We start from the raw sequence: 23,747 nt of genomic DNA on the forward strand, positions 1-23,747 counted from the left end.
GATAGAGAATACAGGTCTTCAGAGTCTGAGCGGTCACCATTTTTATTGTCTTTAACCCTACAAGACCCCTGCAGAGTAAGGTACCCAACGTGCACCACCGTCAAAGAAATCAGCTGAACTGGGGGTGAGGGAGAACTTAGGGGAGAAGACTATATTATTGAGTCAGGATATAACACTGAGTAAATAAAAAGGGAAACGTTTAGCATAAGATTCTAATATGCTGTAACAAGTTGTTTATTTGAAGCACATAGAGCTTACATTTAAGGTGAATAATATATTAACCGATAATTTGTGGAAAATATTCATTATAGAGTTACTAACAACTTTGCATAGTATAGTTATAAGGTAATCGTAAGGTTGTAATTAAGAAGTTCAAGCCTATACAGGTGAATTGGATACGTGAAAACAAAACGAAGCCTTCAACTGTTTGTTCCAGTATAATAAAATATTTTTATTGATTATCCTTGACAACATTCTTGAACTTTGCTAGTGTATCGGGGATATACGAGGGTCAGCACAGAGCATTACCTTTGTTCCCATTGCTTAAGCTTCAAATACTGTCCCGTCTTTGGAAAAGCGAAGAGACCTGTGGAAAAGAGGTAAATTTACATACCTGGGCATTACACTTAACTCACATCAGCATCTTTCTATGGTTAAATCAGCATTCTTAGCCGGGAGTGTGTCATGTATAAACTTACTTAAATGCCACAGGTCCAGAAAGGTATTAAATGCCACAGGTCCAGAAAGGTGCGGGTGTCTGCCGGCAGACAGTTGTTAGTGCCTCTGCGATCAACTAGTTTCGCCTGTCTAAGCAGGCTTCCTCAGGATGGCCGAGTGCACCTCCTACCCCGCACTTTAAACTCTCCCTGGCATTTGTTGCTATGGCGACCGGGATCTCTCCGCCCATCGTCAAGTTCCGCTGCGCACAGCCCAACATTGTGTTGCTGTGGTAACCGGGATCAACTCGTCGCGTCGCTTTTCCGCTTCCTTTCTTCGGCGTTTGTTGTCATGGTAGCCTGGATTCTCTTTGTATGTTATTGTTTCCCTGCGTCGCGTCACTTTCGGTTTGGTAGCTCCGCCCATAGGAAACTCCACTACCTTTCGCCCAGCATTAAGTTGCCATGGTGACTAGGATCTCCTTATCGCATCACCTCCTGGTTTTCTTGGATGCCTTAGGTTCTTTCTGCTCCCAGCATTTTCAATTTAATTTTTTAAAAGGATATATAAGAGACATCTCTTACTGGCCACTTTTATCTAGTGGGTTGTCAGTGTCCTTTGATTATGTTGTGGCAATGACTTCTGTTGTTACATCTAGATGGTCTCATAATAGACGGAAAATGTTCTAATATATATACACAGTTCCTTCTTTTTCTTTAATCTGTAGTTCCCAACCGTTATTTTAGATAGATAGATAGATAGATAGATAGATAGATAGATAGATAGATAGATAGATAGAATAGGTATACTTACCGTTTCCGCTGGCTCAGGCTCCTCGTGCAGCTTCTGGCAGGGGAGAAGGAGGAGGGTGGAGGAGGATGCGATGCGCATCCCAGCATTCACAGCGGCGGAGGGCAGCCTATAGTAAAGGAGAGGGCCAGCAGCAGCAGCGCTTCTACCAATTACACAGCGCTCCCAGCATTCACAGCGGCGGAGTGCAGCCTATGGTAAAGGAGACGGCCAGCAGCAGCAGCACTTCTACCAATTACACAGCGCTGCTGCGGCTCCCTCCTCCACCCCACCCCCCTGTAGCCGGTGCGCATCCTCTCCTCGGCTTCGGCGGCGGCACACAGCGGAAGCCAGGCGGCATGTAAGGAGTCAGTTTGACTCATTACATGCCGCTCAGGCTTTGGGACCCTTGACATTGGCGGGTCCCAGTGCAAGGCACTGCCTGCACTGGCGCTAGTTCCGCCTCTGCACAGCATACAGTTCACAGCCCACCACATTACATTATACACAGCATACAGTACACAGCTCCCCCCCATATTACACCCAGTACCACACTGCATAGAAGTATACAAAGCTCCCCCCCCCCCCCCATTGGACCCAATACTAGATTACATCACTTTATATAACACACAGCCTCCATTCCCCCACGTTTCCCCAGCACCCACCTGGTTACGTTGCTCCTTCCTGTAAAGGTTATGGCTAAAACCAAGTTGGAGAAAGGACATCTGATGTCACCAGGGGGAGGAGCCATGTCACCAGGGAAAGGAGCCATGCCCGAACAGGGTACTCAAAATGTACCCTCATGGGCTCGCTTCACTCGCCACCGGGTTACTGAATGGAGTAGTTGGTAGCTTGGACAGGGCTGTTTCTAGCCAATTTGGCTCCCAGTGCAAGATTTAAAAATGCGCCCCCCCCCTTAATTGACATTAAAAAAATGCATGCCCCCCCTATAGATATAAAAAAAATACAAAGCTAAAATGGGCGTGGTCTCGCCTGAAAAGTCTACCTTACACCTCAATTTTTGACCCTGCACCAACAGATAACAGCCACACAAGAAATGAGACAGCGCTATTTCACGTTGTATATAAAAAATAACTTTTACTTTATATTTTATGCAGAGTACATATAAAAATGTCCTACACATATAAATAACACACTATATGTGTAGGAAATTTTTATATGTACTCTGCATAAAATATAAAGTAAAAGTTATTTTTTATATACAACGTGAAATAGCGCTGTCTCATTTCTTGTTTGGTTTTCTTTAACTCTTGGGATAACTGTTATCAGTGTCCCGAGACTAGCGGCTTTTCACATTGTAGGTGACAGCGCCAAGTGTATATCCCCATATCCATTTTTTTGACTGTTTAGATAACAGCCACCACAGCGGAAATTTTTTTTTCCACCATATTAAGCCCCACAAGAGTAATGCCCCCTGCACCATATTATGCCACACACCACAATGCCCTTGATACATTATGCCCTACAGTAAAGCTTTTAATTACTTTTAAATGACCTGTTCGTTGCCAAGGGTTTCATGCGCTTGGTGTCATACTGGTTGCCAGGGGTTTCATTCTCTGGGATCCATGCTGGTTGCTAGGGGTTTCATGCTCTGGGACTGGTGTCATGATCGTTGCCAGGGCTGTGTAATGCCAGTTGCCAGGGCTTTGTAATGCTCTTTGTAAGGGGTATTTACAGTGCCCACCAGCATCTCTGTCCTAGTGAAAGCAGAGTACTAATGATGGGGAGGAGGGGGAGAACCAAGACGGTTCTCCCCCTCCTCCCCGTCATTAGTACTCTGCTTGGGGGCAGAGTTTCGCATAATGACGTGTTTGCGTCGTGATGTTACGATGCAAACGCATCATTACACGAAACTCTGCCCCCGAGTGAGGTAGTAATGATGGGAAGGAGGGGGAGCACAAGGAGCCACCAAAAGAGCCGCGGCAGGTGCCCCATGCTATGGCACCTTTCGTCCGCCAAAGAAACGGCTCTGGGCGTGGATAGTAGAAGCTCTATCCCACTGGCCTAGCTCCTCCCCCTGGTGTCGTGGCTCCTCCCCTTGACATCAGAGGTCCTTTCTCCAACTTGATTTTAGCATCTACCTTCCTATAAAGGCTGGGAGCCAACCAAGGGACAGTGTGGGAGGCAGCACAGTGCAGACACCCCCAGTGACAGGCGAGGAGCAGGCAGAGGAATCTGCAGCTCGGCTGACACACAGACGCTGCAGCCCTGAGTGTGGTGGAGGGGGCCAGCCAAAGGGAAGCAGAGGCCTCCTGCAGTGTACAGGATGGCCACTGCTACACACAACCCTGCGGTGGCCGGCCAGGCATGAATTCTCCCGTGCTGGCCCCACCCCCTGGCCGCTCCGTACTCATGCATGCGCAGTCAATATTTTCAGTAAAGGCCTTTAAAAACCAGGAGGGCTGTCAAGTATGCTGGGGCAGCGGGAGGCTCATCTAAAAATCGGGAGCCTCCCACTGAATGCGGGAGGGTAGGCAAGCCTGGTTTAGGTAAACCTGTGTTGATGTAATATCTGGTCAGAAAACACATGGCAGCAACCGAATGCATAAAGGCATGCATAAATAATCAAGAAGTTCAGCAGCCCAAACGGATTCGGTATGAGTTCTCGATGGATGGGATGGCGGTGGTCAGAATCCCAACAGCGGCATCCTGTCCATCAAAATCCCGACAGGCCCCGGGTAAAAAAGAGCCTAACCTTCCCCTGTTCCCTACCCTAACCCTACCTTTGGTGACTAAACCTAATCTTCCCCAATAGTGCCTAACCCCAACCCTCCCTTTGCTGCTACCTAACCTTCCCCGCTTGGTGCCTAACACTAACCTCCCCTTTTTAGTGCCTAAACCTAACCATAACCTTCCCCCCCGCTGCATCCTAACCAACTGCAAAGTGCCTTAACCTAACCTCCCCCGCGCGCAGCAGGATGCGAGGGCATCCCGCTGTAACTACGATTGGCATTCCGGCTGTCGGTACTCATGCTGTCCCCTCCATACCAGACTGCAGGTAGCCTCCACGTCGCAATCCCAGATCCCAGCCTCCTCCTCCCCCAACAACACAACCACCTGTACTTCCGGCTGTAGCAGAGTCGGCCCTAAGCAATTTATTTTTCATCCACTAGGGGTCACTGGAGTACTCTTGGGATATGGACGGTGTGTAGCAGGGAAGGCACATTTAAATATTTAAATGAGCAACCCTCCTCTTCCTTCCTCCATACTCCCAGGATCCTCAGTGTTTTTTATGTGCCTCAGGGAAGCACATAATGAGCTGAAAGCTCAATTTTTTATTTTACTTTTTACACTTTTATTTTTTATTTTGATTTTAAAGACAATACCTTCCCCACTTACTAAGAAGTGTGGGTCCGGGATTGTACTGCCTCCAGCCGCTGCTGACACGTGGGCGCTTGTAGGAAAAGCACGGCAGTGTTGGCCAGGCAGCATGCGGTCCCTTCCCCACTTACAGAGAAGTGAGGGTCCGGGATTGAGCAGCCATCTCCTCCACATGTACACGCTGGGTGGAGGAGATTTCAGAGGAGTCATATTTTTTCTAACAGGCGCTTTCAGCGCTGCTGCCGCAAGACGAAGGAGGAGGCTACATGCAGTTAGCTTCCACAGCTTCCGCAAGGTTAGTGCACTCCCCCAGTACTGAACGCTCCCAGACACACAGCAGGTGCTGGGAGCGTAGTCTTCCGCCGCTGGCCGCCCGCTCCATGCTCCCCGCTGGCCGCCGCTACGGACACCACGATGGCCGCCCGCTCCATGCTCCCCGCTGGCCGCCGCTACATACAGTCAGGCCGCACGTTGTGCTCAGCGGTCGCGCACTGATCACAGTGCGCTCCCGCTATTCAGCCCAGCCGCGGACAGACAGGCTGCCGCCGCTGGGCTTCTGCATCCGTCCCCCGCTGCTCTCCGGCTCCCTTCCGCTAGCTATGTCAGTGGGAAAGGGGAGAGCACTATGGCTGCACATGGGGAATTCGCGGGACACAGGGGGGGATGATTATACCCGATGTGTTGTGGTGGCTTAGTGGTTAAAGCGCCTGTCTCGTAAGCAGGAGAGTACCTCATATGCACAGGTCCCGATTGCATGCATATGTTATGGATAATATGCATATGTTGTAGTATCTAATATATGCATGGTGATTTATTACAGATGTATAGATGGCATGTAGATGTTGTAGTATGTCATATATACGTAGGAAGTATATTACATATGTATATCTTGCAGATATAGGCGGTAATATGTAATGTATGATCTGTTGTGACTAACATTACTGTAAGTTGGAAATTGATTTGTATTGTTTATTTTTTCTTATGCTCTGGTATCTCTTCAGAATGAACAAATCTTTCGCCTTTTACTAAAGATTTCCGTGGAGAGGAGCAAAACTGAGTTTTATCTCAATTTTTGCATGCCCCATCTGATTGAAGTTAAAAAAAAATAAAAAAAATTAAAATAAAATAACATATGGTGGAAGCACATGGCACTACGCACATGGCTGGACACCATTTTAACTCAATTTCCTGTTTCTTTATCCAGGACATGTTTCTGCGGTCTTACAACACTGCCCCACTAGAGAAGCAGGGGTGGTGTTAGGAATTTTCTGTCACAAGAAGGTACTGTATGCAGCAATACTTTTATAGTTTATGTACACGTTACTTAAGATATCTAAGGGAATCCACGTGCACATTGGGAATACCAGTCCGCATCGGACATCTATACTAATCCTGTTTGGGCGGCTACATCTAACTGTTTATAACAAAGTCACATACTCTTCTGGAGGGTCATGTGTTCTCTGTGGGAGCGCTGCGGAGTGTGTGTGCGCTGTGTGAATGGCTGATGATAAATATAAATAAATAGTACCCATCAGAGGGCGCATGCCAGACGCAAGGTTCTGAGTTTTAATGCCACTAAGGAACCTATTTCAAATGCAAGCGTTTCTATAAGATAGAACGCAGTGAGCGCCTGTGCGGGCGTGTGTGTGTGTGTCCATTATTCTAATTCTATTATTAAGCCATTCACTATACCAGAGTCTATGACAGCATTTCTGGGTGTCAAATCTTTCCAGGTCCCACCTACAACTACACTTAATGACTAGTCAGAGTGGACATTCAAGCTATGCTAAAGGCAATGTTTATGCTGTAGTTGGTGTTTGGGTTACCGACGTTATAGTCGCATAAATAACGTAGTTAATAGCCAGTTCTGGCCTCAGAACAGTTTCGACGGCTTGTTACTCACATTGGTATATCGCCTGAGGATTTACGCATGTCTGCTATAGATGTCAGCCATGTTAGTTCTCTTAGTTCTACAGAAGAAAAAAGGGGGGTGTTGTAGGTGCACTGTCTCTAGCATTACTGATATCATATAGCTTAGCATATAATAAATAGTGGAGTTTAGTTATGAATTGATCAATGCATGAAGCTGCAGCCCCGCGGCAAGGGACTCCACTCTGCTGCAGTACCTAACACTATAGGGGTTCAAACCTAGGGCACGGGACCCCCCAAAAAACCACAGCCAAGCAACCCCAGGGCATCGCAGGGAATAATTGTGTGTAGTGAGAAGGATTAAGGGATAGGTGAGAAAAAAAGGGTGTTATGGGGTGAATTAATATAAGTGAAAAAAATGTGTAACATGTACAATAAACAAACGGTGAAAGTGCCAAATTAAATGTAATGCTGCAATGCCCTGTTGTCGCCCAGCCACGGCAGTCCAGGAGGCCCCGTACCCCAGGAGCCACCCCATTTCTGACCTATTGTTCTGAATAATTGGACTTACCTAGAATTGTGCCATATTCACAAGTGCAGTCATGCTAGGTACCCTAGTTAAAATAAATGAGGGTCAGGTGCGGGTGGGTGCAAGTCTAAGAATGAAGGTGTCTCACTCCTTCAGGTGTGTCTATACAAAACACTTTTAGTTTGCTAGGGAGGGGCCTTAGACTGCACACCTATAGCTGCCAGTAATGTGAGGTGCTACCTACTGAGACTTGTAGTTCTACAGAAGAAAAAAGGGGGGTGTTGTAGGTGCACTGTCTCTAGCATTACTGATATCATATAGCTTAGCATATAATAAATAGTGGAGTTTAGTTATGAATTGATCAATGCATGAAGCTGCAGCCCCGCGGCAAGGGACTCCACTCTGCTGCAGTACCTAACACTATAGGGGTTCAAACCTAGGGCACGGGACCCCCCAAAAAACCACAGCCAAGCAACCCCAGGGCATCGCAGGTAATAATTGTGTGTAGTGAGAAGGATTAAGGGATAGGTGAGAAAAAAGGGTGTTATGGGGTGAATTAATATAAGTGAAAAAAATGTGTAACATGTACAATAAACAAACGGTGAAAGTGCCAAATTAAATGTAATGCTGCGATGCCCTGTTGTCGCCCAGCCACGGCAGTCCAGGAGGCCCCGTACCCCAGGAGCCACCCCATTTCTGACCTATTGTTCTGAATAATTGGACTTACCTAGAATTGTGCCATATTCACAAGTGCAGTCATGCTAGGTACCCTAGTTAAAATAAATGAGGGTCAGGTGCGGGTGGGTGCAGAGTGGAGTCCCTTGCCGCGGGGCTGCAGCTTCATGCATTGATCAATTCATAACTAAACTCCACTATTTATTATATGCTAAGCTATATGACATCAGTAATGCTAGAGACAGTGCACCTACAACACCCCCCTTTTTTCTTCTGTAGAACTACAAGTCTCAGTAGGTAGCACCTCACATTACTGGCAGCTATAGGTGTGCAGTCTAAGGCCCCTCCCTAGTTCTCTTAGTTCACCATCAATCTTTGTGGTTGACAGACGCTTTGCGTGGCCTTACGCGAAAATGTGTTATTTACTCCTAAATTAGGAAGTTAAAGTTTTCACGCTCCAGCGTGAGAGTCTATTTACAGTTCTTACAAGGAAAACTGCACCAGGGTTCAAATCTTTTAAACCTCAGTCTTTTCCAGTAGGTCCTACAACACACGACATGACTACACGTGGTCGAGAAGGTGGTTTAATTGTTGTTCAGACACAACGGCTGCTGTCAAGCCAATGGCATGGCAAGTTTTTAATTGCCTTGTTTCTTCTTTTGGGCGAGCATTTCTTCTGATGTCTCATTCGACATTATTACTCAAATCCACAGATCTGCGGTAACATAATTAGTGTCAATCGCACATAGAGTTCCATTGTCTACCACCTTTGCGGTTGTTTGTCAAGGCTAGATCCAAAACTAGCCAACCTGTGTCAGAGGACACAAAGGGCAGCTCTATAGACCGCTATTCAGTCTCTCCTAGATTCAAGGTTATTTCAATTTTGTTTGTAGTACCGCAGCCGGACGACTGTTATATTCCATATTAAACCGAAAGAGGCTCAATCAGTGGAAATTATGCGATCAGTGATTGCAGGTTTACAACCACTGAAATCATATTCTCCCTAAAAACTCAAGGATGCGTTCTTACGCGTTCAAAATGTTGCCACTACATCTGGCATACTTAAACGTTGGCAGTCCACCATTCAAGCTCTCCTGTTTGGTTTCTCATCAGCGCCTCGGGTTGTCACAAGGCTGATGTCTGTGATAAGTTATTCTCAGATCCCGGGTGGTGATAATGGTTCTGTGCTTAGATAACCTTCTACATCACAGCTCCAGTTCGACAAAGACACCTAAATACATTACTAACGTACAATGTACTGGTTCAGCACGGTGGGATTGTCAACTTCAAGAAATCACATCTAAATTCGTCTCGACGACTTCAATTCCTAGGAATGATTCTCGATACGGTAGATCAAGGAAATTATCTACCAGAACAGAAAGTACAGAGTATTCGTCATCTGGTACCACGCACAGTCTTGGTACCTGTGCATTCGTCTGTTAGGCACAATGGTGACTGCTTTCGAAGCGCTTCAGTTCGGAAGTTTTCACTCATGTCCTTTTCAACTGGATGTGCTCGCACAGTGGTCGGGCTCGCATCTGCAGACTCACCACAGGGTGAGGTTGTCGCCACGGGTCAGAGTATCTCTACTCTGGTGGCTCAAGGTACACAATCTAACCGCAGGAAAACGATCCGGCGCCTGGAATTGGATAATTCTGACGGACGCGAGCCTCAGAGGTTGGGGAGCTGTAGTTCAAAATTGTCAGCTCCAGGGTCTCTGGGCGGATCACGAAAGATTGCTGTCTATAAATGTCCTGGAACTCCGGGCAATTTACAATGCGCTACGGCAAGCAGTGCACATGCTTCGGTCTCAGACTGTCTAGGTGTAGTCAGTCAACGCGATGGCGGTCGCGTACATCAACAAACAAGGAGGAACGAGAAGCCGCATGGCAATGCGGGAAGTAGCTCGAATCCTCAATTGGGCCGAGCATCACCAAGTGATATTGTCGGCAGTGTTCATTCCGGGAGTGGACAACTGGGAGCCGGATTATCCCAGCCGTCGGGATTTTCATCCGGGAGAATGGGCATTAAATCCAGAAGTGTTTCACATGCTGGTCCAGAGGGGGGGTTACGCTCAAGTGGACCTGATGGCATCTCGCCACAATCACCAAACGCCACAGTATGTGTCCAGAACGCGAGATCCAACGGCAGGGGCGGCGGATGCTCTCACAATCTCGTGGCCGTACAGCCTTGTGTATCTATTTCCACCGTTCCGCTCCTCCCTCGGTTGCTAAAACGGATCACAAGATAGGCCGCCACAGTCATACTAGTAGCGCCTCATTGGTCTCGGAGAGCTTGGTTCTCGGATCTCCGCGGACTACTCGCAGACGATCCTTGCCGCTCCTACTACGTCCGGACCTGTTATAACAGGGTCCGTTCCTTTACCCCGATTTAGCGCAGCGGCGTTTGACGGGGTGGCTGTTGAGCCGCCCTCTTAAGAAGGGACGGCATTCCAGAATCGGTTATACCAACCATGTTACGTGCTAGGAAGCCAGTTATGGCAGCTCATTATTACAGAATTTGGCGTGCCTATATAGGTTGGTGTGAAGCTCGGAAGTTTCAGACATCATCTTTCAAGTTATTCCGTCTTTTGTTATTTCTACAGACGGGGTTAGATGGAGGACTGCGTTTATCTACACTAAAGGTGCAGGTATCTGCTTTGTCAATTTACTTTCAAAGACGTTTGGGCTCTATTGCCGTCTGTACACACTTTTCTGCATGGTGTCCTCAGAGTACAGCCTCCATTCATTCCACCTACAGCGCCATGAACTTGATTCTGGTTTTAGATTTCTTACAGTCTTCATATTTTGAACCCTTTCAACAAGTGGATATTAAGTTTCTCACTGGGGAAACTATTTTTCTTCTAGCCTTAGCTTCGGCAGGGCGTGTTTCAGATTTAGGTGCCTTGTCATGCAAGCCACCGTATCTGGTGTTTCATGATGACAGAGCGGAACTTCGGACGAATCCTGCTTTCTTGCCAATAGTAGTGTCATCTTTTTCACATCAGTCAACCAATAGTAGTTCCTGTGTTAACAGGAAAGTCTGGAACTTTGGATGTGGTACGCGCATTACGCGTTTATGTATCCCGAACGTCTACAGTTCGTAAGACGGACACGTTGTTGGTTCTCTATAATACTGCCAATATGGGTTGGCCAGCTTCTAAGCAGACCTTCTTCAGATGGATTAAACTGACCATACGTCAGGCTTACCTTCATGCTAGGTTACAGCCGCCTACATTAGTAACAGCTCATTCCACACGTTCTGGGGGAACTTCATGGGCAGCTGGTCGTGGGGCTTCTACGATGCAGCTTTTCCGTGTGACTCAATGGTCAGCAGTGCACACGTTTGTGCGCTTTTACATGTTTGATACGTTTGCGGCATCAGCTTCTAGCTTTGGTCGCCAAGTGTTACAGGTGCCAAACAGCTCTCCCGCCCACGGGGGAAGCTTTGGTACGTCCCAAGAGTACTCCAGTGACCCCTAGTGGATGAAAAAGAAAATAGGATTTTGGTACTTACCAGGTAAATCCTTTTCTTTGAATCCATAGGGGGCACTGGACGCCCACCCAGAGCAGTTTTACCTGGTTTGTGGTAAGTTCAGGGGATCTTACAGTAACACATTCTCACCGACTGGTTCAAAGTTTCAAGTTCTATCGGTTATGGTGTCAACTGTTTAGTTGTCAGTAACATTGTGTCAACTTTATTGTTGTCCGTTATTTTATAATGTTATATGTAATTCTCCATTGTTCACTTCTCTGTCGCTCCTATTCGGCTCAGTAAAAAACACTGAGGATCCTGGGAGTATGGAGGAAGGAAGAGGAGGGTTGCTCATTTAAATATTTAAATGTGCCTTCCCTGCTACGCACCGTCCATATCCCAAGAGTACTCCAGTGCCCCCTATGGATTCAAAGAAAAGGATTTACCTGGTAAGTACCAAAATCCTATTATGATGCCCTAGGCAAGATTTTGGCTGATGCCCCCTAGCACCACTGGCTATGCACCCTTTTCCCATCACTATCACCCCTCAGTTCTAGCAGTCCACATTTTGGTGCTCCTATTCCCTATATTTTAAATAGAAACATTGCGCACATTTGGTGCGCAGCCCAAAAAGGGGTGTGTTCTTTTGGGAAGGGGCATGGCCACACAATAGCACCCCCAATTCAAATTACGCCACACAGTAGTGCAACTTTATTCATATTATATCATGTGATAATGTCCCTTCTTCACGTTACATTACACAGTAGTACCACTTTAACATATGCACATTACTCCTCACAGTAGTGCCCCTTATTCACATTACATAACACTGAATTGATCCTTATTCACATTACACCACACCATATTGCTCTTTATTCACATTAGACCACACAGTAGTGCCTTTTCTATAAATTACACCACACTGAGGGCCTAATTCCATAATTAATCCCAGCAATAGCAATTATTCAAAAAGATGTTGTATATATGTGGAAAGAAGCAAAGGTGCCACAACAGTGTAATACAGTCAAATAAAATACACATTTATTATCCAATCCAGATCCTCATATAAAGTTTCCTGTTCAGTATGGTACTGAAACCAGATGTCCCCAGGGGCCTCCATCGATCGTTCCCACTGTAGCCGCCAAAGCATTTTGAGTATGAAACTCTTTCTCAAGGCAGTCACTGCCTTGAGAAACCAACTAATCAGATCCTAACTGGCATATTACAGGCTGTGTTTCAAAAATTACAGGAGCTGATTGGTTGGCACGTTTATCACTCAAGTTTATCTCACTCCAAGCCTGAAACATATGCCCCATAGGAGGGAATTCAATTCCCGACATGGGGGTTAATTTACTAAAAATCGTGATTGAGTCGGTTTGTGTAGAGTTTAAACTTTTATCGGACGCATTTTCCTGCAACATTTTGAATCTATCTACGATAATTTACTAAGCTGTCAAGTTATTTGTTTTCATATTTTCCAATGTCGATGTATATCGTGTTTTTTTCTTCTATTTACAGCCGTCAATCACTTTTTCGTTCGTGTTTTTTTTTCCACTTGATTATTGCGTAGTGCTTTTAAGCAACTACAGCCGCATTTGCACTTTTAGTTTTGTTTTTCACCAATGATAAAGCTAATTGTTTATCTTATAACATTCACTATATATTGGTAAGAGACTCAGTACGCAATGGGCGTACGGGGTACCGCAATGGTACGCTACTAGCGTAGCGGACGCAGTGCCCACAAGAGGAACATGAGCGGCGCAGACGCTCACAGGATGACACACAGTAAACCTTGTATGCAACACACTGAAAGGCTAGCTTATACTGTAAACCTTGGTCTTGTAATGTTAACACAAAGTAACGCTGATTAACCTCTATTACATAAAAGCTGATTGAGCGATTGAGACGCTCAGAAACCCTCTATACTAGCTAGAGAAACACAGACACTTTGCTTAGGTTCCAACACCTTTACTAACGAGATTTAGCTATGTAAAAAGGGGAAAACAGTTAACATCTTATACACTACAGCACTAACATAAAACACCTAAACAGAATAACTGAAAATATACAATATACAACAACGTCTTAATCCTAAACAATAACAGAGAGAGAGAGAGAGAGAATATGGCAAATACAAACAGAGAATAAGTTGGTTACAGAGAATAACTTACACACTGGGGAATGATCGCTGCGCAGTCCTGGAACCAGCTCTCTAGTTAGTCAATGATGAAAACCGTTGTGGAGAGTAGACTGAGCTGGCCCTGGCTGGCTGTTCTTATATACACTACATACAGTACACTACAAAGGGTCCTACAATCTCATTGTTCATTGGACACAGGAATCTGTCTTCACATTATAACAAAAGGTCATAGGTTGATTCGAACAGGTGGGCTGCGACTATTTCAAGTTGCTCAGGTGGGAGGGAATCTCAGGATTCCCACCGCATGGATAATGAACTGCAAATACAGTAAATGTCCATAAACTTCTTATAAACATAACTATTCGCAGGAGCGATTAATCTCTTTCAAACCAACACCGGAATGTTACTAATAATATACTCTTCCGTTACATACTAAACACCATTGCTCAAAGCCTGTCTGACCCTTCTTATCATGTAAAGCGGGATCTCTCTGTCCATGAACCAGTTACACTAAACAAACTTACTGATATTATTAAAGGGACCATAACCTATAAAATACACTATTTGGATTAACTATGTAACGATCGAGTCGCCCGCCAGACGCACACAAACTCTACCGTAAATGCACATACCACGCGCCTGAGCGCACGACCGTGGAGGCGTCGTCACGCAACTGCGAATATGCGCACGCATGGGAGAGAATGTGCACGTGCAGCGGGCAAGTGCATGGGGTTAGTACAAGGCATCATAGGTCGCTATATTTTTCGACTTTGACAGTCCACCCTTTGGCAGTCACCAATAACTGCCACTTCCTAAACAGTTCAAACAGAAAAATATATGTCATCATGTAAATACCTTTTTATGATTGGGTAAAGGGAGGAGAGGAGAAGGTGGGAAAAGTATGACCTAGTGAGACAGTAAAAGCATGTGTGTATGAAATCCATGTTTGAGGGGTCATGTATCATCGTGCCGTACGTGTTTTAAATCAAGCTTCGAGGTATTGCGAAGTATACATTTGAATCCTTCTTATCCCGTATTACGGGTCTGTGGATGGGCTGTCAAACTCTACCGAGCTCTTTTCGGCTTTTGGTTGCAACAAATGGGGGAGCACATTTAGTTGAGGATACATGAAGGGGGGGGAACATGTGAATGCTAATATGTGAGAATCACCTGTCTACTATGTGAGATACTACCTGGAGGTTGTAGAGATGAAGATAAGAAACAATCGTTATAAATGCAGTCGTAAACTATGTGAGTTTAAATAAACAGTCGCCGATTGAGGTCTTGTCTGATGTCTTGTCTTGATGTACATGTTGTCTGATGTCTCTCGGTGCTTTTGCTATAGGTGGCGACAAAAGCTTGTCCAGTGTCCATAAAATTACAGTCTCTAAAGTATTGGGCTTTCGTAAAAAGTTAAAGTCACTAGGGATATTGGGGGTCTGTGACATAGTTCATCAATGGTCTGTATAAAAGAGGTTGTCAAATTCTTCTTCCAAGCGGATGTCTTTGTACCTTGGAGGAAAACAAAGGAGAAACGGGTGAAAGAAACGGACCGTGGAATCACATTTTCATCACAACATTGTCTCTATCGTTGGGTCATAAATCAAATTAGTTGTTGTTATTACAGTGTTTTCGCTCCTCAGACTCATCACTCTGGTACTACCTTTACACTTCGTTAAAGTCCGAACGCATCTAAATATCAGGCCAACCAATATGACGACTCCCAGAATACACAAGAGAAATTTCCCTACATCCATTATAATACCTTGGGCCCATTCTCCTAAACCAGAGAACCAATTTCGTGGGTTCAACCATGACACCCAACTGGTCAGCTCATTACCCACAGCAGCGAGTGTGAGATTGTGTTTCCTTCGAAACTCCCACTTCAATTGCAAAATGTCATCCATCTTTTGGTCTATGACCTCGGCCGAGTCTTCAGTGCTGTTTGTAATATACATGCAGCACTTTACTCCATACTGAGTCGCTAGGGTGACACAATACCCGCCTGTCACTGCCGTGAGATAATTGAGAATCATCCTATGCTGAACCAGCTCTGTTTTGTAGGCTTGTAACTCTTTCCCTGTGTACCTGAACGTGTCGTCATACATTTCGGTGATATTGTCTAACAAGTTTGCTAGCGCAGATATATATCTATAATTTATCACTCCTCTGGTGGTACGAGTGATATCTAACGCGAGTAGGAATTGAATCCCGGTGGATTCATGTATCAGATCAGAGGCCGGATGCTCTGTCCTCTCTATCAGGTGCCTTTTAACAACGTGCTCGTAATGAGTGTGAGTATAAGGAGCTTGGGCACCGCGGTGAATGTCTTTCATTTTGATATGGGATACGGTCATTACTTCAGGCAGTACTTTTCCAATGTAACACAATCCCTCTGAGTTTGGGGCAAGCCACTTATACGCCTTTCTCCCACATATGAAATATGCATCATCGGGGAGAACATATGGGACGGAGTATGACATAACCATGTTACAAATTTTCCATGTGAAATCTCCTAACCCTAACTCTCCCATCTGTCTAGTACACGTATCAGGTTGTACGATATGTGCACAGTATCCTGGTGATACTTCTCCAACTCGCATGGTCCTACTTCCTAGAGTGTACCTATACCGGAAATATTTTCCACTGTCGGCTATCTGGCGTATAAGCTCTGTGTCTATGGGCATTCTATCGGCTCTATATGAAAATGTCATGGTTTGATTACTCCATGACACTTCCCAATTTCCCAGCTTTCGGGGATTGGAAATGTTAAAGCATACTAAGGACTTATCCACATGATACTGGTGGAGCTTCAAACTAGGAGGACTAGAGATATTAAACCTCTTGTCCACCGGCCTCCCACCACTTAACTCAAGTACCTCTCCTACAGTTAAAGGGAATGGTACTAGTCCTGATTTGCTATGACCTTGAGGTACTTGAGAGCATACCCAACAGTCTGTCTGGTTTAACACTTTACCCACTAAAGAGTGATAGTCACCCAATGGATGCCAGTCCATGTGGACATTAAAACTGGACTGACATTTCTTGATGCACCCATCCTCAACTATATTGTCACAATGCCTACAGATGCAGTTCTCTTCAGCTAACAATCCTTCACAATTCCTTCTATTGTCAATGTTACCAGATCGTTTTCTGATACTCGCCTTTTCTCTGTGATTATGTTGCTCTTGGAAAACTACGCCTCCATCCTGGTCATCAGAACCCATTCCAGATCCTTTCTCGACCTCCATGGTACTCTCACCGAAACAGACTGCTCTGGTCAACATCATGGTCAACAGGAAAATCCGGATCACAGTCTCTTGGGGCAAGTCCATCTTATAGGAGGAAAAGGAGAAAATTAAGAAGGGGGAAGGAGAATAGGAGGGAGATGGGAACTGGAGAAAATAACAAAAGGGAAAAAGAAATCTGGCTCGACAAACGCCTCCGGTCTTATTATTCTCAGCGCTCAGGTGTCGTCTCAACCTTCCCGGAACAGACACTCTAGTACAACCTCTACCGTCTGTTTTTTATCACGGGACCTCTCTGGGTCAGCAACCTTTTTACAATGAGACGAATGGACCCAAGTCTCTCTCTCGGCAACCTTCAATGCTGTCGTGCTGGTCAATAAGACTTGATATGGTCCTTCCCATTTGTCAATAAGGCAACCTGAGCATAGAAAATTCCGTATCATTACATAATCCCCAGGTTCAATGTCATGACAATTACTGTCTGGCAAATCAGGAATCACCAACTTTAGATTATCATTCTGATTCCTCAATTGCTTACTCATCTTAACCAAATACTTTACAGTTACTTCATTGTTACATTTCAAATCATCCTGGGGGTTAATCATAACATGGGGTTGTCGACCAAACAGAATTTCAAAAGGAGACAGATTAAGAGGGGACCTGGGAGTGGTTCTGATTCTGTATAATACGATTGGCAAAGCTTCGGGCCACAACAATCCTGTTTCAGCCATTACCTTGCTTAATTTGTTTTTAATAGTGCTGTTTACTCTTTCCACTTTCGCACTCGCCTGGGGGCGGTACGGAGTGTGCAGCTTACTATTAATTCCCATCAACTTACACATTCCTTGAAAAACTTCACCTGTAAAATACATACCGTACCTACACACAAATTCCTGCACAATTTTCTTTGCAGTAAACACAGCGGTATTTGTGGCCGCGGGAAATGCTTCCACCCAATTTGAGAACACGTCAATACAAACCAATACATACTTTAAATTTCTACAAGGTGGCAATTGTATGAAATCAATTTGTATTACCTGGAAAGGACCATCTGTAGGAGGGATATGGGATGGCTCTGTTGATATTGCCTTTCCGATATTCTTCCTCAAGCAGGTGAGACATGTCATCGCTCTTTTACCCGCATGGGAAGAAAATCCTGGGGCGCACCAATAAGCTCTTACCAACTTACACATTCCTTCTTTGCCTAGATGAGTCAGACCATGTGCCGCTTCCGCTAGACTTGGAAGGTATGCTCTGGGTGCCACTGGCTTACCCTGTCCATCTGTCCAGAGTCCTGAGGACTCCTGGCCATATCCTTTTGACCTCCAAACTGCCTTTTCTTGTGGTGAACACAAATTTTGCATTTCATATAATTTCTGTGTGTTTACAGTATTAAATACCATCAGTTGTGTGCTGTCTGTCTGTATGGGGGTACTGGCTGCTGATTTTGCAGCTTTGTCTGCTCGGCTGTTACCAAGTGATACCGGGTCTTGGCTATACGTGTGAGCTTTACACTTGATAACAGCCACTCTGTCGGGTTCTTGTATCGCTGTTAGAAGTCTTTTGATGTGGGCTGCATGCGCTACAGGTGTGCCAGCTGCCGTCATGAAATTTCTGAGGCGCCATAGGGCCCCGAAATCATGGACTACTCCGAAGGCGTACCTAGAATCTGTGTAGATATTGGCTGACTTGCCTTTAGCCAATTCGCATGCTCTGGTTAGGGCAACCAGTTCAGCAACTTGTGCTGAGTGTGGTGGGCCTAGGGGTTCCGCTTCTATGGTACCTTGGTCATCTACGACTGCGTATCCAGTACACAAGTCTCCCGAGTCCGTCTGTCGGTGACAACTGCCGTCAGTGTAGAAAGTAAAATCTACATCTTCCAGTGGGTTGTCACTGATGTCAGGCCTTGCCGTGAAATTTTGGGTCAAATATTCCATACAATCATGTGTGTCATTTTCCTTACTAAATCCTCCTTCACCATCACTCTCATCCTCCACCCTTTGTGCCTGTCCAGGCACACCTGGGAGATATGTTGCAGGATTTAATGCGCTGCATCTCCTTATGGTGATGTTTACCGGGGCCATTAACGCCAATTCCCATCTTGTAAACCGCGCTGATGAGACATGTCTGGTTTGGGCAGAATTCAGTAAGGCTGACACTGCATGTGGTGTATGAATTGTGAGGTTGTGTTCTAGCACTACATCTTCGCTTTTACTTACTAGCAATGCTATTGCTGCAACACTTCGCAAGCATGTGGGGAGGGATCGTGCTACCGTGTCTAGCTGAGTGCTATAGTAGGCTACCGGCCTGCTGGCATCACCATGCTTCTGGGTTAAGACACCTGCCGCGCACCCAGCACTCTCTGTTCCGTACACCTCAAAGGGTTTTCCATAATCTGGCATACCTAATGCTGGTGCCTGCGTTAGGCACTGTTTAAGTCTCTCAAATGCCATCTCAGACTCGTCTGTGTGCGAAATCCGATCAGGTTTGTTTGATGAGACCATCTCCTGCAAAGGCAGGGCCAGTATAGAAAACCCTGGGATCCAGTTACGGCAATACCCACACATTCCTAAAAACGTTCTTATCTGTTGCTGGGTTTGTGGCAGGGTCATGTCACGAATTGCTTGAATTCTATCAGCGGTGAGGTGTCTCAGTCCTTGTGTCAGACAGTGTCCCAAATACTTCACCCTGGTCTGGCATAATTGTAACTTATCTTTGGAAACCTTGTGTCCGGTGTCTGAAAGATGAAACAGGAGTTGTTTCGTATCTCTCAGGGACGATTCAAGCGAATCTGAACACAGCAGTAGGTCATCTACGTACTGTATTAATATTGATCCACTCTCAGGTTGAAAAGACTGTAAACAATCATGCAAGGCCTGTGAGAAAATACTTGGACTGTCAATGAAACCTTGTGGTAAGCGAGTCCAGGTGTACTGAACTCCTCTGTATGTAAATGCGAATAAGTATTGGCTGTCAGAGTGCAGAGGTACCAAGAAGAAGGCGGAGCAGAGGTCAATCACAGTGAAAAATTTGGCAGTGGGAGGGATTTGCATAAGGATGACAGCTGGATTTGGCACTACGGGGAATTGACTCTCAACTATTTTGTTGATCCCTCTTAGATCCTGCACTAATCTGTAACCCCTCCCCCCACTCTTTTTAACAGGGAAGATGGGACTATTGGCAGTGCTGAACGTCCTTACCAGAATGCCCTGTTGTAGCAAGCGCTCTATTACAGGGTAAACTCCTAACTCCACCTCTGGCTTTAGAGGGTATTGTGGGATTTTTGGAGCTATCCTACCATCTTTTACTTGTACAACTACTGGGGCTACGTTTGCCATTAATTCAGTGTCTTGTCCATCCTTGGTCCAAAGTGATTCCGGTATCTGGGAAATCATTTCCTCTACCTTGGACAGACACCTATTTACAATAACAGTGTGTGACATTAATCTTGTTGGGGAGTCTAGCATATCCTGTACTTCCTGAGCGTGGTTTTCGGGTATGTCCAAGAACACACCTTCAGGAGTACAATATATGACACATCCCATTTTGCACAGTAAATCTCTCCCTAGGAGATTAGTCGGAGCTGATGCAGCCAGCAGAAAAGAATGCTTGGTATGCAAAGGCCCTATCGTAATCTCTGCAGGTTTGCTTAAAGGGTAGTGTTGTACTACTCCTGTTACTCCCATGGCTGGAATTGTTTTACTAGTGGTTCTCATGCCCACGGTCGAATTTATCACTGACTTGGCCGCCCCCGTATCTACAAGGAAATTTAGAAATTTACCAGCTACATCAATTGTGACCTCGGGTTCACTTCCAAGGCTCGCAATTAATTTCACTGGCTGCAGACTACAGGTGTGGCCCCACCCCTATTGTATGTGGTGACCTCCCTGCATTGCGCTGGCAGCTATTACCTGTGAAGGGGGTAAATGGGAACTATCAGAGACTTGCCAGTCTCTTCTTGGGGGATACCTTTTTGTTTCCCCTGCGTGTGGCTCATAACTCCGTCTCTGCGGTCCTTGATCCCAATTTCGTGTGTCATGTCGTTGTCTAGGGGGTTGATATGATTTTTGTGCATCTTTCAATCTACAGTCTCGTGCAAAATGTCCCTCTTTATGACAGTAATAACAAGTTACCACATTTGACTTACCCACAGGGGTCTGAGACTTATGCTGAGTTGGCCTTGTGGTAAGGGCCTGTATACTTACAGCCATCAGCTTATCACTCTGCGACTCCCTGTGTCTGGTGATGTTCCGATCATGATCAATAGTGGCCTCTCTCAAAGCAACCACCGACAAACCTCGCCAACATGGTTGGGTGGTCTGTACCCTCGTCCTCAATACTTCCTTTAAACCATCCATTAACACAGATACTGCTACTTCTCTATGATTCACATTTGTCTTAATGTCTTCTATCCCTGTATACTTAGCCATTTCCTGCAGTGCCCGATGAAAATAATCAGCAGCTATTTCTCCCTCTTTTTGCTTGATGGAGAAAATTTTGTTCCATTTAGCAACAGCTGGGAAATATACTCCTAGCTGTAAATTAATTATTTTCACATTATCTTGATTGTACTCCTCAGTAAGGGGTACCTCTTCATCTAGTCTACAGTCAGCTATAAATTTCGCTGAGTCGACATTGGAGGGTAAACATGCCCTCAGCAATGTCCGCCAATCTTTGTTATTGGGCTCCACAGTATTTCCTAGCTCTCTAATGTACTTCTGGCTTGCGACTAGATCTTTCCTAGGATCAGGGAATTCAGACACCATTGATCTTAATTCCGTTCGGGAAAAGGGGCAGTGCATGGCGATGTTTCTAACAGGAGTGACTCCTGAAGTGTCAGTTTTCCCATTTGGGACTGCAATTACCCTAACGGGATTAAGTTCAATAACATCATTCTGAGTAGATTCTACAACATGTGGTGTAATGGTTTCAGCATAGTGTACAGTGCCGTACTTACCAGTTAATACGACCTCACCTGTCCCTCCACTAGGGGCCTTTGATACTGCTCTTACTGGTTGGGCCGTGCCCACTGTTGTTTCTGCTATGGTGGCTGCTAGAGAGAGTGCCGATATTGTTGTGGGCTCATCCTCTTGGTCACAATCCTGGGGAAAGTTTAAAACAGGGTACAGCTTGCACGGGTTAGTATTAGCATCAACAATCTTAGTTACATTATTCTTAACATCTATACAGTTACTAAGTGCATGTTTATCATACACCAGTGTGCCATTCTCTGTAACCACTTCCTCTCCCGTCATGTATGGTGGTGGTGGTGCGGTGGCTATCAGTTTCCTGATAGGGTTAGATCCAACCGCTTGAGCCAATCCTCTTTGTATTTCACCTTCCTGTTGCCATAATTGTAAATAATCATAATGTTTGATCCGTCTCTTTGCAGATTTAATGAGACATATCCTTCTCCTTAGATTTTGTAACACCTCGGGGCTAAAACTGCCTACCCGTGGGAACTTTTCCCCGTCATGCACAGTCATTCTTTCCCATTCATTGCACAAAACCTCTGTGTGTGAACCGTATTTCTCACACATGATATACCTTGCCGACCCTATTGGCCGGCTTACTAAATCAACCTGAACCAGGGATGATCGCCCCCTACCTGAACAACTGGCCCCCATCTTTGCAGGTGTTGCTTTCACTACCTCTGACCTTCAAATCAGGGTCTTCAGCGAACCCTTACAAAAACCAAGATGTCCGGGGTAGGCCGACGGTGAAAGTTCGACCGAGTGCTTTCACTCACTTCTCGCCCACGTTGGCCAGTACTTCAATCACTGACTCAGAGCTGATGTACCCAACCTAGGGCCCCTATGAACCTTTATTTACTGGGGCGTTGTGGGAGTAGGTTACCCGTCCCCAGCAAGTATCGGTTGTTAGAGAATTCCTGAGTGACCAGCGAACCTCCCTTAAAATAAAAAAAATTTACACAAATCACGTTAGAATGTACAAATAGCGTTTATGACCCCTCTAGCGTACGCAAATGGTACTGGGTCAAGTTACAAACTAATGCACACAATTACATGCGGTACAATCGTACTGCACATAAGCAACTAATCTTATGTGCAGAACGACCAGTGGAATCGAAAATTGTGGCTGCGAATTCCTTCAGCCAGAGCTTAATGGCCTATATGGGTACCGCACCAACCCTCCTGTGTTTGTGCTCCTTGACTCTATCTATAGCGGACTTCCTAGTCTGCTGTACCTAGACCTCCTGGTCTGTCTCTCTGGACCTCCTGGTCTGTGACCTCCTGGTCTGTGTCTACAGTAGACCTCCTAATCTGCTATACTCTAATGCTCTTATTTCAATATTTAACAAGGGATGCCTCCCAAGCCACCACGCGCTGTCACTTTCACGGGTGTACCTCACGAGAACTCAACTTCCAGGGGTTCCAACAAAAATGAGAAACTTATATATATATATGCACACACTCTTTCACCTCATATACTCTTTACTTTCGTTTCTGTACAGAAATCCCTTTCATTCAGTATCGCAGTCTAGTCCCAAAGGAGTTACAACTAGAGAAGGATTTATTACGCTAAAATTTAGAACACTGAAATTGACTTGCGTTATTATCGCGTTGCTTCCGTATCGCCTACTAAAACAATGCTATCGTGTGATTTGTATTACGTGGGCGTACCCATACGCTCCATTGCGTAATATACGCTACGTGTGTAAGGCCTTGCGTCGTGTACGCTTGTCCCGCCCTTTGTTAGGGACACGTGTACACAGGCCAGACACGTCCACAGTAACACAAGTAACACGTTTCTATCAATGCAAATGATATTTAACTGTAATCATTTACTGAACACCACACAGAACTTCCTTGTATTTTAGGCAAAGCCGTGTGCGTGTTTTACAAATTACTCCCTTACGTATTATTTTTACTTTTAACTACCAATAGCAACAAATCTTTCTCAGCACGTTATCAATGATAAATGGCAAACAGGAAGGCGAGATGTGAAATTACACAAATGAAAAATGCAGGTGTGTGCGTGTGTTGAGTACGCAATGTGTATC

At 45.4% G+C, this 23,747-nt stretch overlaps 1 non-coding gene across 1 annotated transcript; it reads left to right on the forward strand.

Annotated features, from left to right (window-relative positions):
- Positions 1-5,769: 5,769 nt before the first annotated feature.
- Positions 5,770-5,885, forward strand: LOC134913414 (U5 spliceosomal RNA). The gene has a single exon (XR_010177178.1). It is a non-coding gene; the product is annotated as a U5 spliceosomal RNA (small nuclear RNA).
- Positions 5,886-23,747: the final 17,862 nt, after the last annotated feature.

The sequence above is a fragment of the Pseudophryne corroboree genome, chromosome 4 (assembly GCF_028390025.1).
Source record: "Pseudophryne corroboree isolate aPseCor3 chromosome 4, aPseCor3.hap2, whole genome shotgun sequence".
Lineage (NCBI taxonomy): Eukaryota > Metazoa > Chordata > Amphibia > Anura > Myobatrachidae > Pseudophryne > Pseudophryne corroboree.